The sequence below is a fragment of the Nannobrachium achirus genome (genome assembly GCF_963921795.1).
Source record: "Nannobrachium achirus genome assembly, chromosome: 19".
Classification (NCBI taxonomy): domain Eukaryota; kingdom Metazoa; phylum Chordata; class Actinopteri; order Myctophiformes; family Myctophidae; genus Nannobrachium; species Nannobrachium achirus.
Window position 1 is genome coordinate 61,166,712 of NC_137826.1, and position 17,718 is coordinate 61,184,429.

Here is a 17,718-nt window from a genome sequence, read left to right on the forward strand (position 1 = left end):
GGATCTACTGTCCTGAGGTCCTATGATCTCGTTGACTTCTGAAGATAATGGATTTCTCGCGAGTGGAGATTTACGACTAAGTAGAAACAAGGATGCAGCTAGATAAAATAACAACACATGCTTGGAGAGTGTAAAGAGTTTTCAATTCTAATGTTTGTACCTCTAGGGCTTCTAGCTAAATTAAACGGATGCTATAGGAGATTACAAAGAGTTTTAGAGCTTCTAGCTAAATGAAACTGATACCATAGGAGAGTGTCAAGAGTTTTTAGATTGTCTAGCTAAGTAAAACAGATGCTATAGGAGATTATAAAGAGTTTTTATATCTCTAGCTAAATAAAACAGATGCTCTAGGAGATTATAAAGAGTTTTAGAGCTTCTAGCTAAATACAACTGATGTTATAGGAGATTATAAAGAGAGTTAGAGCTTCTAGCTAAATAAAACAGATGCTCTAGGAGAGTGTAGAGAGTTTTAGAGCTTCTAGCTAAATAAAACAGATGCTCTAGGAGAGTGTACAGAGTTGTCAGCTGTTTCAGCTGTGTACAAATGTTTTCCTTCTCGATGTCAAACAAAGAGAGGTTTCCTGGTGGAAACATTGTGTCAGGTAAGAGCAGCGGTTGGTCAACTGGTGGGTGGGGACCCCAAGGTGGGTCATAGCATCACAACTGAGAGGTTGTTCTGGTCCCTTCTAGCCTGGTTAATAAACCAGACCACACCACACCACTCCGTGGTGCAGTGTGGTCTGGAGCCTCACAAGTGAGAATCCATTTCCACCAGCCACCAGAAAGGGTTAGCCACTCAGGGCTGTAGGCTGTGTGGACACAAAAACATCCCCCCCCCCCCCTCTATGACAGGCATCAAACAGTTAGTTTTCTTTGATGTTTCATTGATTAGAGAGAACACTAACGAGGTCACAGGCATCAAACAGGTAGTTGTCTTTGATGCTTTCATTGACACTAACGAGGTCTTGACACTTGTATGGCCCAATCAATTACCTTATTGCGCAACCCCTTTGATGTTCAAAGGGAGAAATTAAGAGCTCACCAGGCTTTAGCCCGCCCCCCAGAAATGGAATCTCTCCCTGCAATCCCAGACTCTCTTCCCAAAACGAAGTGTGTGATGGAGGCTGGCACCGCCAGGCAAGGTCCCTTCCACAACCTCCACATGCTACAGAGAGTGTGTGACTGCGCAGTGCAAAGGTTTCTACAGGAACCACACTGTGGCAGTGTCAAAGTTGAACTTTCTTTTTTCCTAGTTTTTTCCTAGTTTGTCAACCTGTTGATGCTTGTGGAACAAAATGATATATTTGATATTTCTAATAGTCAATAACAATAACACAGTGTCCTGTTCTTCCAGAAATAAGGTTAATTAATACAATATAATATAATATAATATAATATAATATAATATAATATAATATAATATAATACAATACAATTATTATATCATTCAGACGTAAGTGATTAATAACTGTTAGAACAGGGTCTTCCATACAGAAATTAATTCCTCCTGAAGCAAAAAAACTAACAAATAAATCAACAATGGATTATAGTAATAAGTATGTGGTTGTTATGTACCGTAACATGAGGCTGTAGAGACCTTTATTTTACACACTGTAGAATAGACTAGGGTGATATTTACACTGTAGAATAGACTAGGGTGATATTTACACTGTAGATTAGACTAGGGTGATATTTACACTGTAGAATAGACTAGGGTGATATTTACACTGTAAACATAGACTAGGGTGATATTTACACTGTAGAATAGACTAGGGTGATATTTACACTGTAAACATAGACTAGGGTGATATTTACACTGTAGAATAGACTAGGGTGATGTTTACATTGTAGACATAGAAAGACATAAGTAGATTGTTGCCATGTCAATAAGACACCCTGCCAGAAGTAGATTGTTGCCATGACAATAAGACACCCTGACAGAAGTAGATTGTTGTTTGCTGGTTTGGTGTTTCTGTAACTGTGTTTTGAAGTCACCGTAGAAACCCTTAGCAGAGACTAAGGTTCTTAGTGTGGAATATTTATATTTACTACACGTGTAGCACAGAATGGTACGGCTGCAGAACTTCTAGACAACATGGTGAACTCTACATGAATGCCATGTCGCTGTCAGACTAGAAGAAGAGCTGATATATTTATTTACAGATAATTCACATTATTGTGAATGTTCATGTTTGCCACATTGCTTATGAGAGAGTATTGTTAATGTATGTACAGAGGTTATTAATATATAATCTTCTATTAACAACATTTCTAGATGAAAATAGATTGATATACCTCATGGAATAGTGCACTAATTCCATGTCCGTATGAATCCATGTACATTTAAAGTACAATTTCACATTTTTTGCGTTTGTATTTTTTTTATAAAAACAAAATAATACACCTCCATTTATGTTTGTCGTGCAACTGCGTTGGAAATAGTAAAGTAACGTTATTTTAATTTATGTTTTCTAAAAAGAGGTTGAAGTTTTGCCACAAATCACAGCATTAATGAAGGAGATGAGATATATGAATTAATATCTATTAGGGCATTAACAAAAAAGTCGACAAGTCGAGTCAGTCGACTTCATTACACAAGTCGACTCCCACCAGAGAAAGTCGAAAGTCGAAGTTGAAAAAAAAAATTGTTATGAGCATGTAGATCTGCTATTTTCACAATTTGGACAATGTTGTAGATGTATTAAAAAGTTCTTAAATTGTCACTTTATAAATGTGCAGATACCCTCTATACACTTAAACTTTATGTTAGTTTGTTTACAGTTGAGTGAGAAAACAATGTTGCACATTAAGTTAATCATCTGGGGTCCCCCAAAATAATTGGGGGGGTCGTGTGTGATGTGATGACGTCATCAAACGATAAAGTCGACTTCAACTCAACTTTTTACTGAGTCGAGTCTACTTGCAAAAATTGTCGTTAATGCCCTAATATGAATTAATATCTATCAATACAGAATGCTTCAACTCTCTTCCTGAAAATGTCCGGCAAATGCTTTTTTTCCCAAAGGTTTCCCTGTTTTCTGTTTCGCCAATGTTTTTGTAGAATGGAGCGTATTTTTGCAGAAACGTGCAACATAACCACTCCATTCCCATTACCTTCAACTTCCAAGTCAGAGAATGTCATACAAATAGCAAACATAGCTGATCTACAAGCTCAATCTGATCTGATATGAATGAGACCAGGGTTGCATTGGTGATTGAGTGTCTGTGATGTCATAATGACACATCACAGAGTGAATATTGACGTGAAACATTCACAGAAGCATTTTCAGATCATTCATTAGTTTTACTGTGTATGTGTGATGTGTGTCTGTGTGCATGTGTGATGTGTGCACGTGTGATGTGTGCACGTGTGATGTGTGCATGTGTGATGTGTGCACGTGGGTGTGCACGTGGGTGTGTGCGTGCAAGGGTGCACATTGTGTCTTAAATGAAAAGGGAAAACGTATCAACCCACGTCATGACTTAAAAATATTTTTTATTGTTCATACTTGCTGAGTAATAATAGTTTGTCTTTATACATGAAAATACTTTTTAACGTTTGTAAATGGTAATTGAATATTTGACAATAGCTTTATGAAAATGTACATCAAGACCTGACCTAGTCTTTCTTTTTTAATATTTATAAAATAAAATGAAGTAGAACTGCCAAAGTATGTTCTTTCTTTCTTTCTGTCTGCCTGACCAAATCATGTCTGCGTGTGTGTGTACGTGCGTGTGCGCGTGCGTGCATGCATTAGGGTGTTGTAAAGCAATCATCATCTACGTGCATGCGTGTGGGTGTTGTAAAGCCTTGTTCAGACCATTCGCGTCTTACATGTGTGAGTGCATGCATCCCATTCATTTCCAAAGGAGGCATGCAGCCCGTCTAGCGCGATACGGAAACATTCACGCTGACGTGGACGGATCTGATTTGAATGAAGTTCATCTTAAACGACTTTATTCAGATCTTCTGCGTGCGTGAGCTCTGTGCAGCAAATGAAACCAGCGCAGCTCTGCGTGTGGGTGTGGCTGTGGGAAATGACAGCCAATGAAAGCAGAGCTGCTCTGCGTGTGGGTGTGGCTGTGGGAAATGACAGCCAATGAAACCAGCGCAGCTCTGCGTGTGGGTGTGGCTGTGGGGAATGACAGCCAATGAAAGCAGAGCTGCTCTGCGTGTAGGCGTGGCTTTGGGAAATGACCGGGAAGTAATCGGACAGAGTGACTGTCAACAGGGCCGTGCTGGCCATTGGGAAAAGCGGGACAACACCCAAACGGCCGGATCATTCCCGGCCGGTCCAGGCCGGCCATTAGGAAAAAAATGAAAATAAAATGTTGGCCTTCGTTCCATTTTGGGGGCTGGGCGGCCAACAAAGTAAATTGTCACTGTCGGGCAGAAACCTCGTATGTCCAAGTTTCAAATTTGTAATTTTTTTCACAAAGCAAAGCCCTGCTTCATCATACAAGGCCGTTGCACAAAAGTAGTGAAAACAGCAGATCTACAAGCACACAACGTGTGCTTGTACGTGTGCTTGTAGATCTGCTGTTTTCACTAGTTTAAATCATTTTTAAAATGATAAATACAAAACAAACGGTTTTGGACGTACAAGGTTTCCACCCGACAACGACGAAATATAAGTCATGTAATTGGCCCACTGGCTTGTCACTTGTCATGATCTGAAATGGCAAATCTTTGAGTAGCAGCAGCAGCGCTCTCTCTATAGCGCGCAATGAGGGCCTCTCCAACTCTTTTTCCCGGGCTGAATCAGGGGCCCAGCACGTCCCTGACTGTCAATCAACAACAGCCGTCATGGACTGGAGGTGGACAGAATGTGCGTGTGTGTGTCTGTGTGTGAACACTGCTTCTACCACTTTTTCGAGTCACGTGTTCAAATACTGGATTCTGATTGGCTAAATTCCGGAGGTTATGAGAGGACAACTGCCGCAAAGTTGTGTGTCCGAGATCAATGCGCCTCAGTGTACATCCGGGGACTTCAGGAGGTAGTCCCCCAACCAACAAATGAAGGTCGCAGCGGTCCTATGTTTACTAACGTGCGTACTATCGTCGCCGATTTATTTGGATCCAATGCAATCCGCCAACTTTAAAGCCCCTTTTCTCTGAACCTATGCCTTTCTGGAAGCGAACAGCCTCTATTTACGGCCGGAACGGTGCTTTTAACTGACGTTAGCTTAGCTGTAAGCTAGACGCATGGATTAGTATGGAGTTGGCGCCATCTGTTGGTGAGTAGAAGATGTTGTTGGTGGAACTATCTGCTGTCTCGCGGAAGTTTTATAGGCAATAATGATTGTAACTTAAGATCCTTGCAAGTTACAACTATGTGTTTTCTTTCATGTATACGGGAAAAAGTGGTAGAAAAGCTATTTACCACTCGGGGTCGGACATTATGCTCTCATAATGTCCTGAGTGAGTGTGTTATCGGACTCGGCTGCGCCTCGTCCGATAACACCCTCACTGCGGACATTATGAGAGCATAATGTCCTCTCACTCGGGGTAAATTGCTTACTTAATACTGTGTCTGTGTGCAGATTGAAGTGGATTCAAAGATCCATTCTAAAGGAGTTATGTCGCCCTCTGGTGGTGATGAGTGCTCAAAGCACCATGTGATGAATGTGGATTCAAAGTTCCATTCTGAAAATGATTAAAACAAACTTTTGACAATTTGATAATTTAACAGTTTTGGACGTAAAAGGTTTCTACCTGAAAGTGATGATAGTCTTCATATTAAAAACATCATTGATCGTTTAGATGCATAATTATATAATAAATAATAAGTTAAACATACAATAAACCGTCATTACTGATTTGAATGAGTTTATTCACTGAATGAATATTATACAATACACTGTATAAAGTAATGGTACAGTAACAGTGTTACATAGAATAGACTGTATAAAGTAATGGTACAGTAACAGTGTTACATAGAATACACTGTATAAAGTAATGGTACAGTAACAGTGTTACATAGAATACACTGTATAAAGTAATGGTACAGTAACAGTGTTACATAGAATACACTGTATAAAGTAATGGTACAGTAACAGTGTTACATAGAATACACTGTATAAAGTGATGGTACAGTAACAGTGTTACATAGAATACACTGTATAAAGTGATGGTACAGTAACAGTGTTACATAGAATACACTGTATAAAGTAATGGTACAGTAACAGTGTTACATAGAATACACTGTATAAAGTAATGGTACAGTAACAGTGTTACATAGAAAACACTGTATAAAGTAATGGTACAGTAACAGTGTTACATAGAATACACTGTATAAAGTGATGGTACAGTAACAGTGTTACATAGAATACACTGTATAAAGTAATGGTACAGTAACAGTGTTACATAGAATACACTGTATAAAGTAATGGTACAGTAACAGTGTTACATAGAATACACTGTATAAAGTGATGGTACAGTAACAGTGTTACATAGAATACACTGTATAAAGTAATGGTACAGTAACAGTGTTACATAGAATACACTGTATAAAGTGATGGTACAGTAACAGTGTTACATAGAATACACTGTATAAAGTAATGGTACAGTAACAGTGTTACATAGAATAGACCAGAACACCACTCCACATGTTGCGGTTGTTTGTGGCATCAGAGAGCCTGTAGTTAGAAGGTAATTTAATGTAAACCCTGTCTCTCTGCTCCAGCTCTACCATCATTCCATTAGAAACGGTTTCAACATATCCATGATTATTGTATCCAAAGTTCCACATGAGTCTCTGATCATTTTTATACATCTGGACAGACACAGACTCTCCTGATAGCAGGACAGCTGCAGTGAAGATGAAGTGATAAACTCCTTTAACAGGAGCTGTGAAGACACCTGTCACAATAAATAAAAACAAACAAACAAATAAACAGATTAATAATAAGACCAATCCTGCATCAAAAGTATTCATCAAACATTAAAAACTGGTCAAACATTAATCTGCCAAAGTCTCAAATGATAGAGAGTGAGAATAGCTGATCTACAAGCTCACAACAACTTATTGAGATTGATTTATTGAACAAAAATGTAGTACAGTACAAGTACAGTTAAACACCCTGCCTAAAAGGAACATCCCAAATAAGACCTTTTTATGTCATAGTCCTTGGTATTCAATGTACAAGGTAGGGGAAACAAGGGGGTGGAGCTAAGGTAAGGGGGGGGGGGGGGGTGCTCACTTCTGGCCTCTCTATGGACCATACGGTGTGATCATCACGGTGTATCATCACATGACTTCCTGGGATAGCAGCCTGCACAAGCCTGCATTACAAACCATTGTAAACAATGGAGCGATGGTCCCAAAATATGAGTTCTATTCAACCAATTTATTTTTACAAAATTGATAAATGGGCAGATGACAACATCATCATCTCCAAAATGATTAAATAGAAGGGTATTATCCACAATATTCATGGTCGTTAGGCTGCAACCTTACTGTGTACAAAGACTTGCTATCTGTGCAGTGCTTGCTCCACTATCATATTAAAGGAGCTATAGTAAACTTTTTCTTGAAAAAAGGATGCTAGTCTAAAAGACTAGAATGTAAACAAAGTGCGATAACGTCCGATAACGGCCAAAATGATTATTTTATCATTATTTTACGCTTTTTGTGGTCATTTTTGAATAGAAACACATGTATGAAGCTTATTTTGTCATAAAATATTTTCGAAACATTATTTTTATTTTAGCATCCGTTTTTCAAGAAAAAGTTGTAATATTAACAATATGAAGGCAGAGCAAGCACTAGTCTGCATACTGTAGCAAGTCTTTGTACAGAGTAACACTGCAACCTAACTACCATGAATATTGAGGATAATACCCTTCTATTTAATAATTTTGGGGATGATGATGTTGTTATCTGCCCATTTGTCAATTTGGTAAAAATAAATTGGTTGAATAGAACTCATATTTTGGGACCATCGCTCCATTGTTCACAATGGTTTGTAATGCAGGCTTGTGCAGGCTGCTACCTCAGGAAGTCATGTGATCCAAGATGGCCACGGTGTGAATATGGTCTATGGAGAAGTGATAACTAGCTCCTTCTCTGGCCTCCTGAAAGGTGGTTTTCAGGGCAGTTTTGAAGGATGCCAGCGAGCTACATGTTTTAAGGGAAGTAGATTTCACAGGAGTTCAAACTTCACAGCTTTACGGATGTAAACAAACAATGGATACAAGCTCTAGCATTACAGGCTACTGGCATGTAATGAAAGATGGACTTTAGAGCATCTAAAATAACCAGATTAATGATCATGCAGTCCTGTATGGAACCGTGGTCAGGTAGGACATGCGATCCTAAATGTAAAATATTACTTCTTATGAAACAACAACAACCACTGGACTATTATTTTGATGACCAAAAAGATACTTTTAAAATGTAGGAAGTATGTTTTCCCCCCGAAATCCTCCTTTAAATGAAGGTTAAAATCACACCTACCTGTAGATGGATGCTATGATTATATGAAGATAAGGTTAAAATCACACCTACCTGTAGATGGATGCTATGATTATATGAAGATAAGGTTAAAATCACACCTACCTGTAGATGGATGCTATGATTATATGAAGATTAGGTTAAATCACACCTACCTGTAGATGGATGCTATGATTATATGAAGATAAGGTTAAAATCACACCTACCTGTAGATGGATGCTATGATTATATGAAGATAAGGTTAAAATCACACCTACCTGTAGATGGATGCTATGATTATATGAAGATTAGGTTAAATCACACCTACCTGTAGATGGATTGTAGGCGTTGCCAATGTTGGTGAAGACTTTCTTATAGACCACAGTGGTTTGAGAACTAAACGGTCCAAGATATGCACCACCAGGACCACTAAAACCCAGCCCAGCAGAGAAGGCCACCTGTGGTTTGTCTGTCAACACAGGAACATGAAACAACTGTTAATAATACAAAACTATTCATTATGATAAACACTCAAGCCTTACAGTATAAACTTCATTGTACCAAAAATAGCAGACCTACAAGCTCACAACACGTTGCAGTGCAACACATTACAGGATTGTAGATCTGCTAATTTTGCTACTTTAAAGGAACACGTGTTGTGTTGCTTTACTAGCCTGGACACTCAGAGATATAATAGTTTACATTCAACCACCATATCTAACACAGTGCTAGAAAGTAACGGAGTACATTTACTTGTTATTATTACAAAACATTTACTGTACATTATTAGGGTTTTTTTAGGGTTAAAATCGGGTAGGGCAGCAGCAATGAACAATAATGAATATGCTAATATAATTCATTGAGATCCCAGCTGTACTTCATCCCAAAAACACATTTCCAAATATAAACTAACAGTTGACACACACGGGCGGAAATATAGGGTACGCCTGGTAGCTAAGGCACCCAGTTATAGACAGTTATTCCTCATCTGATTCGTCTCACTCATCCACATTCCTGCTACTTTGCCGATTTTCACACCTTACTCCCATAGAAATACAAATGTAGGCACCCCATTGAATAGAGAAAAATCAACGCCCATGGACACATGCACAAGACAGAGAAGGCTTGTAACAGCTGCCATTCATTTTGTGCTGTTGATTGCCTGTGGTCAAATCTGGGTCACATGCGCATTTTCAACGAACGATCGTTAACCTAATGTTACATGAATAGTTGCCTGGCAGTGTGACAGGACTATTTTTAATAAAAAATTGCATGACCCTCCCTTGAATTCAAAGTGAAATCAGCAGACCCTCCCTAGGACTGAAATTAGAATAGCATGACCCTCCCCTATTTTCCTCCAGGGGGTGCTGTTCATAAAAAAACGATTGCTCCCTTAAAGTATTACCTTTTCCACCACTGTCTATACAACATTCTATAGTTTCAATAAGGTGTATCTATTGTACATCATTCTATTGTTATCAGTGATTCATGAATATTCAGTAGGCCTACAGTAGGCTATAGACAGACATTGTGAGATACGAGAGGAGGCTGAACATTCAAACTGTGTTCTCTTTGAATGGTTTTAATAAAACACAATGTCAATGTTAATGTTGATCTGATCTGATCTCTGAGCTGCTGTTTAAAGCTGTATCATTTATTTCTCTGTTGACATTAAATAGAAATGTGTGTTCTGACAGAGACAATGAAGATGGATCTGGTGGGACAAAGCACTAAGCTATTATCAGCATTCTGGACGGACCTCAATAGATTTGTATACCCAACGGGTTAGACCCAACAAGGCATTGGAAGCGTCTCGCAAGACCATCTCAAAGGTTCTGTGATTAGATAGGAGCCTACGTCAGAGCCCTATTTCATGACCGGTACTTTGTTGACTCTCCATTAAATGACTTGTCAAAGAACTACACAACCCTACGACCGGTACTTTGTTGACTCTCCATAGCAGCTCAGAGTTCACAGAGACAGCCGCAGATGGCAGGAAATGCTGCTCTGGGCAGCGTGATTCCAATGGTAACAGAATGCAGCTGTCTGTCTGACCAATCATAACGTCTGTTTAACTGCTCCCTCAATATTCCTTGTCTCAAGTAAGGAAGTGAACAGGAAATCATGTTTTGCCAGATTTAGCCAAAGAAACAAGCGACCAGGTCTATGAAGCAACAGAACAGAAGCAACGAGGCTCTGTTTTACTACTTTACATCGGCTATTTGAAAATAGCAGAATAGCTTGGGTTTGAAGATATCATATTTTAAATATTTCTGGAACATTGTAACAACACAAATCTTGTGTGGGGGTCCCTGGCACTACATATGTTCAGATGTAATGGGGGTCTGTGACTGTGGACAAATGATAATGATAATATTTGACACCAGGGTGTCAAATATTATCATTAGCCAATAGTTTCTGTATTCATGTTTACTAAACATATATTACTTACTTCTCAGTGCCTCTACTTGGGTCTGAACGGTGGACACTCTGGTCTGTAGACTCTGGATGGTGGAAACCTGGGACCATAAAGTGGAGACATGGGTCTGTGCGGTGGACACTTGTGTCTTTAGGGTGTCCACTTGGGTCTGTATGGTGGACACTTGGGTCTGTAGACTCTGTACGGTGGACACTTGGGTCTGTATGGTGGACACTTGGGACTGTAGACTCTGTACGGTGGACACTTGGGTCTGTATGGTGGACACTTGGGACTGTAGACTCTGTACAGTGGACACTTGGGTCTGTATGGTGGACACTTGGGACTGTAGACTCTGTACAGTGGACACTTGGGTCTTTGCGGCAGACACTTGTGTCTTTATGGTGTCCACTTGGGTCTGTACGGTGGACACTTGGGTCTGTAGACTCTGTACGGTGGACACTTGGGTCTTTAGGGTGTCCACTTGGGACTGTAGACTCTGGATGGTGGAAACCTGGGTCCATAAGTTGGACAGTTGGGTCTGTACGGTGGACAGCTGAGCATGGTAGGCTGAAATCAATACAACATTCATACAAAATAATTTATACATACTCACAGGTAATAAACATTAAATTAAATTATTTTTTATGACCAGGTGTACAGTATGTGTACAAAAGGCTTGCCGTGAACAGGGTCCGGTACTTGCTCGTTAAGTGTGTGCACGGGACATCGGGTGTGCGCACGCACCAGCAGATAATCAGAACTCCTTTGATCTGTTGGAGCGAGCGGTGTTCACTTGGATTGCTGAGTTGGAGTGCAACACCTACTATCAGCTACCAGTACTTCTATTACCACACAGCTTGCCAGACCCAAGTCATGCTACTCATACACTGAGTTAAGATGCCCAGGATCCAAGCCATGATCTTGTGTCGTTTTCATATAGCCACCATCTTGGACATATGCAAATTAGGTGTCCAGACACACCCAATCATAAAGATAAGTATTACAAAATGTTTCTAATTGTCAAACAACCTGAAATAGACACCAAGTCTACATTTGTAGATCATCTGGTCCAAAGGTTATAACTAAAACTGTTTTCCCGTGGCAGCCATTTTGGATTTGTTCACTATGGTGACCCCGAAGGACGCCGACTAGGGTACCATATCTAAATCATTAGAGCATGGCCTGGGCTACATCTGGGCAAAATGTTGTGTTTTTAGACTGTTTGGCCTGAAATATCCCCAAGGGCCTGGACTACGTCCAATTTCCACAATATAAATGATATAAAAGTGGCTCCTTCACAATTGATCTTCAATCAGAATATTTCATTGTATTCCCCATATATGAAAACATAAAAAAGGATATTTCAGTACATTTTCTACCTTTTTACTATGATTTTATCTCCCTTGAGCACCCAGTTGTTCTCTGCTTTTCGGTCTACATTTTCTACCTTGTTTAGTCAAACATATACAGTGTGTGTTTTATTATGTTTGAGCATGTGGCCGCCATCTTTAAATGGCTCATTTTGAGGGCTGCGCTTGACATACAGCAGATTTGGATTCAGCTTAACTCATATACTGCTTTGGACGTTCCTGTTCGCCCCAATTCTAGAGAGTGAGGCACGCCAATACGGCCGTTCGTTCATTTGATGTTTTTTATGGATTATGATAAAAGAGGTCCTTGCTCAACTTTTGAATATATAATTGGTCGTCGGGTCGTTTTGAGGACAGCCGGAAACCGCGTCATAAAAAAAAAAGTAAACAGGCTGTCCTGGCTCCGCCTGCCTAGCTGCTAGCCTTGAGGGATTATATTGTTTTATGCATCGGACTGTTAGTAGAGAGAGAGAGAGAGAGAGAAACGTTGGTAAAAGCGATCATTTTGTCGGAAATCAGTTCTTTTATAGTATTAGTAGTATAGTAATTGTAGTAGGTAGTAGTATTTAGCAGTACTAGAATATTGAGATGTATTAGGCCAAGTAATAGGCCAACTCAGCCTCAACTTGCTGGTATCATTCCGCCGAAGCGCGACCCAACACCCCCTGGCCGAGGAGCAGCAGCAGCAGATCCACGGATAGAAATAAACTTTGTCAGAATTAGGATTACACAACCTACCCGTGTTGGTGACCCAGGACCAGCGCCCATGAATGGTGGTGGTGGTCGTGATGATGATGATGATGATGATGATGAAGAAGAGAAAAAGATCACTGTAGCCGTTGGTATTGAAGATAAACAGATTGAAGATGGTGCCAGTCGCGAAGAACCGGGGTCCAAAAGTGGATCAAGAGCCTCCTGATATTGTGGAAACCGATCCCGATGGAGCTCGACCCCCGTGCAGGATGGATCCCCTCGCCCGGGGGCTCACATCGCCACAGCAGCAGAGACCATCCGCCACCGCCGCGAAGAGACAGACGAACTGGACGATTTGGCCAACGAAGAATGGCTTCCGCGTAGAGACCCCTCGGAGAACAGAGGCCATGATTCTACTGTCCAAAGTGGTAAGACTTAAATCCAGTGCATGTATGTATTGTATAGTTGTATACTGTATAGTTGTATGTGATAACAGAGCATCCGTGTGGAAGCCTGGTCTCTATCAGTGAGATGGGGTAACGGTTTTCCATTGCGACGTGTTGCCACTCCGACATTGGGATCCGGTCTAGAGCCCGCCTACTGCATCCGGCTATTTACACGTACACATAAACATGCAAGAAATGTTTCCGTATCCGGACCGGATCAGTAACTTGATCCAAGCAGTTAGGATCCACGTGCATGCGTTTGTTTTTGTCGCTACACAGGACACACGTGGAGTTCCTATCACGCGCGTGCACGCACCGCGTGTAGTGTACGGTGCACTGCACAGCTACTAGGATTAGTTGATGGGAATTTAGGATTTATTGGCTTAGTTTGTGTGTGCGTGCGTACGATGCGTGTGTGTGTGAGAGAGGGAGAGGTTTCTTTTTACGTGTGGTGCACGTGCGGTGCACGCGCGTGCACGTACTATGCACGTACGGTGGACGCCCCGCACCCACCTCGCTATGTCGTCATCATCATCATCATCATCAGTAGGCCTACATCTCTGATGATGATGATGTAGCTTTTCAGTTCAATTCAAAGGAGCTTTATTGGCATGAGAAAACATACGTTTACATTGCCAAAGCAAGTGTTACAAATAAAAACTGTTGAAAATGGGGAACATATATACAGTTGGAGGGAGTACAGCTTTGTGTAAACAGAGCTATGTTGCATTGTGACATTTTATATATTATACATACATGGTATAAAGGGCATTTCACTGTGACAGTAAATGCATGGTAACTATTTACTATATCTGCATTTTATGTATTACATATGAACTTATTGTAAGTAATTTGCTAAATGTCAAAATTGTAAATTGATTTGTTTACATATAAACCTTTTGATAATTTCCTGGCTATGATTTTAGATGATGAGTCGACGATGATGAGCCTACTTCTTCATTGCCACATCGTAGTCGTCCAAGGACAAGGATAGGTAAAGAACAAAAACCTTTTTTCTGTAAAGCAGACTTAGCACCAGACACATGCTCACATAGACATCAAAGGGGGCTGGAGCCCCTGCCCTTTTATCCATCTGTAAAAAGTGCCCTCTCCAGACCATGAATGCTGTTTTTACATAATTACTATATATATATATTTTTTATATATATATTTGTGTGGTAAGCAGTGAAGTGCATAGAATGTTAGAGAATTTCTAAAACAGCCTTTTGATGAAAATATTAGGCCCCCAACCTCCACCCATTCTGCTGTGACGCGTTGTGAGCTTGGAGGTGTACTATTTTTCATGTATTTTATAGTAATTATGTATTTGTATAATTTACAGATCGACCATAGGCTTGTGTACGTGGTAGGGGTGCAGAGTTCAGCAGACTCTGTGGAGCCCTTCCGGAGGAGCCTGGCTGTAGTGAAACAGAATGGAGCCCCAGGCCCTGTGCAGGCTGAATGAAAAGCTAGGTCATTCACTTGCGACCTTACAGCCCACCCCCCGTAAAACTAGACAATCATTTGTACTGTACTTCAACCTAAAAAGTGTGAGATAAAGAGAACCCTGAAAGCTGAAGCAGGATTCAGGCTGAATCTCATGTCACTGTGTCAATGTTCTGCACTGCTCTTACTGCTCTTAAACACTAAAAGTGTGTAAAAAACACTTTTTCTTGTTTTTATTTTTTTTGAATTTGTTTGTAAACAACCACTGATCATAGGTGTGATGTTACTGAAGCCAACAATAAAAGGCTAAAGAGAGATTTCTGCCTGAAAATGTCTTCTTCACAAAAAATCATTTTTCTCAGCTTTATGTTCTCAAAGAGCTGTTTTTAGGCCATATTCTGCAGCTTCTAGCTAATGGACAAAACATGATAAAAACTCGAAATCTTTTTCTGTTACTAAGTATACATTCTATTCTTCGTTGCCATATCATTGTTGTCTTTATAGTCAAAACAGATTTTCTCCAGTAGGCCTTCAAAGATGAGCGACAATTCTCAATTTAGCTGGCGGTGGATTGAGCTTTTTGTTAAATTCTGTGGCAGTAAAAGAGTTAATACCCCTAAAAACATGTATGTAATAAATCAACAGGATTTGCTTTGGGGTTAAGATTTTTTTTGAAGATGACCTAGTCTAGAAAAAACTAGACCAGGTCAACCTGGTTGTGCCAGACCCCCTGTCTGTCATCATCATTTATGACATCATGCCTTTTGTAGGCATGTCATCATCATGTCATCATCATATATACCCTTTATATATAAACCGGACAGACCGACATTTGCTTATGTAGGCCTACCCATTTCATGGGTCTGGCAAAAACTCAGAAACTTCCTGGTGCTGACGTCACGCTTTGAAGGGGAAACCCTGCTAAAAGCCAATAGAGTTAACAAAAAAAATCGCAAATTTAATGCAATTTCCGAATAGTAAAGTATAAAATACGGCTAGCATGATCAAGAACACAAGATTGTAAAAGGCACAAAGCATTATAATTTACTTTACCGTTCAAAATAATGATTTGTTTGCTTTAAGTCGATTTCTGTGTTAACTCTAAGGGCTTTTAGCAGGGTTTCCCCTTCAAAGCTGACGTCAGCATCAGGAAGTTGCTGAGAAATTTGCTGAGTAGGCGGGGCGTGAATAAGGATGCAGCCTGAGTCCAACCCTCTTTAACATATACTGTACAGAAGTCAAATGTCTACTATTCGCAGATGATCTGGTGTTACTGTCTCCCACCAAAGAAGGATTACAGCAGCACCTTGACCTCCTGCACAAATTCAAGTGGGCCCTGACAGTAAATCTAGCCAAGACAAAAATCATGATATTCCAAAAAAAGACAAACCCCCATGAACCAACAATTCTTTCTAAACACCACAGCACTAGAACACACAAAAAACTATTCATACCTTGGCTTAAACATCAGTAGCACAGGAAACTTCAACAAAGCTACAAACGACATGAGAGAAAAGGCGAGAAGGGCCTTCTATGCCATCAAAAGGAATGTCAAGCTAGATATCCCAATAAAAATGTGGTTAAAGATACTAGACTCCGTTATAGAACCCATCTCCCTCTATGGCTGTGAGATCTGGGGTCCCCTTGCTAACCTAGATTTTGAAAAATGGGACAAACACCAAACCGAGATGCTGCATGCAGAACTCTGCAAATCTATACTCCACACCCAACGGAAAACAACAAACAATGCTTGCAGGGCAGAACTAGGACGATACCCACTCCTTGATACCCACTCGTTATTAAAGTAAAAAAGAGAGCACTTAAATTTTATAACCACCTAAAAGAAAGCAACCCAGACACGCTTCATAACTTAGCCCTAAACCACAGTGAAAAGCTACAGGGATGCCCACTGAGTCAGCTGGCCCAAGGACTGGGCACAAACGCAAGTACAACTACCATACGGAAAAACTATTGGACCAAACCAGATTATAAGAAAACAAAAAGAAAGCTACCTGACATACTGGAAAGAGATAACCAAAAACCAAAGCAAAATGGAATGCTACCTAGCTCTAAAAAGAGAATATAAATTGGCAGAATATCTGAGCACGGTAAACAACCCAAAACTTAGGAAAGCCTTGACTAGGTTACAGACTCAGCGAACACATCCTTGCCATAGAGAAAGGCCGCCACAGACAGACCCCACTCCCAAGGGAAGACAGGCTATGTACCCACTGCACACACAATGTGGTAGAAACAGAGCTACACTTTCTAACCACCTGCCCACTGTACCAAGACATCAGAGACACATACTTCCCACAGATTACACACACCCGAAGTGAGTTTGAAAACATGACCAATGATGAAAAACTCCCATACCAACTGGGAGAAATACAACAATGTGCAAACACAGCAGCAAGATTTGTGAACTGTTGTGACAAAAGAAGGCTAGAAACACAACCACCCTAAGGACTACAAACCATGAATTGACATCTAGACCTACTGTACATACAGTATGAAACAGAGCTGCTACCTTTAAAAGCATTTTGAGAAGAAATAATGCTGCTATTTGTTCGAAAAGCTTTATACCCTGTATATATATAAAATGTCACAATGCGACATAGCCCTGTTTATACAATACTGTACCCCCTCCAACAATGCTGTACCCCCATTTTCAACTGTTTTTATTTTGTAATTTTTGACACTTGCTTTGCCAATGTATACGTATGTTTTCTCATGCCAATAAAGCTGCTTTGAATTGAATAGAGTCCATAGCATCCCTATTTTGAGTCATACAACTTTTAACTATTTTAACTAACTTTTAACTATTGATACTGATTAAAATGAACTTAGTTTAGGATTTTCAAACGTGTTTACCTATAGTGTATCTGAGGAATATCATTGTTGACAGC